Here is a 2,689-nt window from a genome sequence, read left to right as displayed (position 1 = left end):
CAGCCGGTGTCCGATACACGCTCGAACTTAGCCACCAAGAAACAACGAACCGGAACGTGGCGGCGCAACCTAACCTACAGGCAGGAGAGTGTCGGAATCGAAAGCGAGGAGGAAAAAGGTTTACCCTCGCTTTCGATTTTTCCTCGTTCGAGCCAAAGTTGGCGTTGCCTCTCGGAGGCAACCGATTCGCGTCCGTTCCGATCGAATTACGCGTCCGCGGCCGCGATACTTTGTGCACGGTTGTCGTGCGACGCGAGCACTGACTCACCACCGGTGAGTGATTCACGATCACGCCGCCAGGGCCACTCGAGAAAGCCTTATACGCGCTGCGTCGAGGTCTCGGAGTACGATTCTCGCGTGAAATCCTACTTCCGCTACGATTCCCGATCGAGTTCAAGTAGGAAGTTCCTCCAACAGGAAGAGTTTCTTGCCTCTTATCGATCGATATGCAGGTTTCGCAAACGCTAACCAGAGAGCGAACGAAAGGTGAAAGAACGAAGCAATGGACGGACGGTGCAATGCGATTGCTTCGCAACAGCAGCCGCAGCCGCAGCCGCGGCCGCAGAAAGGGCAAAGTACGAGGCGCAGTTACGGTGTATCCGGTTTTATCGGTCACCGTGAATCATCCCGATCGTTATTGTCTTCTTCGGACGTTGTACGCGTTATCTGGGTTTTTAGACCACGGCAGGCTTTTCGTCCCTCGTCTTACCGATTAGAACGCGAAGCAACGTCGCGTCATTCGGCAAGAATATGCATACATACGTTCCCCTCTCCAGAGTCGACGGACTTTGTTCGGTCCCCGAGATTGAGACATCTTTCGTCACCAGAAATGCATCCTTTTCGTTTACGTACGTATACCGTTTCGGGTTAAGCAGCACGATCCGCGATTCTTCAAACTGTGTACCATTCGATCCGCAATTTGCTTACGAATCGTGGATGGCGAGCCGCGTGTGACCGATAATCTTCTCGGAAGGTCTTATCTGTGGTACGCGTGGATCGCGTTACGAGAGAGAGGGACGAGACGCGGAGCGTATTTCCGCGCTATCGACAATCCTGTCGGCCGACGACCGTGCAGGCTTTGCCGCTCGAGCTAAAGCCGCGGCGCAATTAGGTTAGGTCGATTAACAGCAGGACCGATTGCAAAATACCGCGTCAGCGTGAGCGAGCGAGCTATGACGTGTCGGTCGAAATGCGACGCGGTGGTGGTGCTATCTTCCACAACTGCCACCGGTGCAACGCTTTGTCATCGCGCGCGGTTTATCGTTGAGCGATTGGTAATTACAATAATATCTGTGAGAAGACGAATCGATTTAGCGAAATACACGTGTCGAAATGCCTTTTGTCCTTGTTGTTGTTGTTGTTGTTGTTGCCGCGGTCGAATCGAGACGTCGCAGATTGCGCGCGGAGAGAACACGTGCGCTGCTCCGGTGAGTGAGACGGCCGCGAGTCGCAACGAAAGCAAGACCGGTGATCTTCCGCTACGGCGCAATCAAGGCCGTACACCACTGACTCAGCTCGAGCAGCTGTTCGTTACAAAGAAAGAGCGCGCAAACGATATCGCAACCGCCGCGTGTGCCTTAGATAGTGGCTTCCTGGTGACCTCGGTGCATTAGCACTCGCAATGCCACGTACCGTGACTGCGTTGCCAGCCGCGAGCGCGAGCGCAAACGCGAGCAAGATCGATCTCTCCTTATCGGAAAAAATAACTCGAACGGCCCCCTTTGCTTCCTGGAGATCGATCGGGAAGAGGAAACGGCAAGAGAAGAAGAGAGGAACTGGTCCGTGGTTTCGAGTTACATACTCGTGAGCCCGAGAAAATCCGACTAGACCCGATTCAGGACGGAACCAGCAGCTATCGCGGGTAAACGGTAGCGAGGACGATGCGTTCGCCGAAATCCTTGGGGAGGGGGAACAGATGCAGCGACCGATATCGATCTGCCGCGACGACGATAAGATTGATCGTTTTTCGTTTGCTTCGATATCGTTTCGATAACGCGCGGTCAAAGGAACCTGGTACATATCATATACGCAGTTGCGACCGCGAACGATGATCGGTGAGTCAGCTAGGAGCCCTCGTGCGTTTCGCTTTTATCTTATCGGACGGTATGTGCGAGCAGACGCCTCGTCTGCCAAGTACGTTTCACGCGTTTGCCTCTTCACGCGCTTTCAACACCTGCGCGGCGAAAAAATCGCGGCTCGTGAGACCGAAATTCAGGGTGGCGTAATAACCAATTCTCTCTCTCTCTCTCTCTCTCTCTCTCTTTCTCTCTCTCCTTTCCAAGTTTTTCCTACTGGTAGCGTCCGGAAGTGCGGAGAGATGTTGGGGCAGCGAAAGATAAGCAAAGGTGCGGGAGGGAGAAGAGGAAAGGTAGAAGGAGAGAAAGATGGGGAGAGGGCCGCAGGCAGGGCTGACCGTGCACCGTAACACACGCATAAATTACGATGTAATTACAAGCCTGGCGATCACGATCACCTGGGTCAGGAGGATGGAGGAGGGAAGAGAGGCGAGGCGCACCGCACGGCACGCCGGATAGATGGGATCTACGAGAGGTTCCCCCGAGAAGAAAAGGTGTTGCGGCGGACAACTTGGGGCAGATGCTGGAACGGAGGCAAATCTACTCTCCTCGGGGTGCGGAGGTGTCGCGAACGCGAACGCGAACGCAAACGCGGTAGAAGAGGATCGAGGGCA

The sequence above is a fragment of the Habropoda laboriosa genome, unplaced genomic scaffold (assembly GCF_001263275.1).
Source record: "Habropoda laboriosa isolate 0110345459 unplaced genomic scaffold, ASM126327v1 scaffold222, whole genome shotgun sequence".
Classification (NCBI taxonomy): Eukaryota; Metazoa; Arthropoda; class Insecta; order Hymenoptera; family Apidae; genus Habropoda; species Habropoda laboriosa.
The sequence above is the reverse complement of the archived record's forward strand: the minus strand, read 5'-3'. Positions refer to the sequence as shown.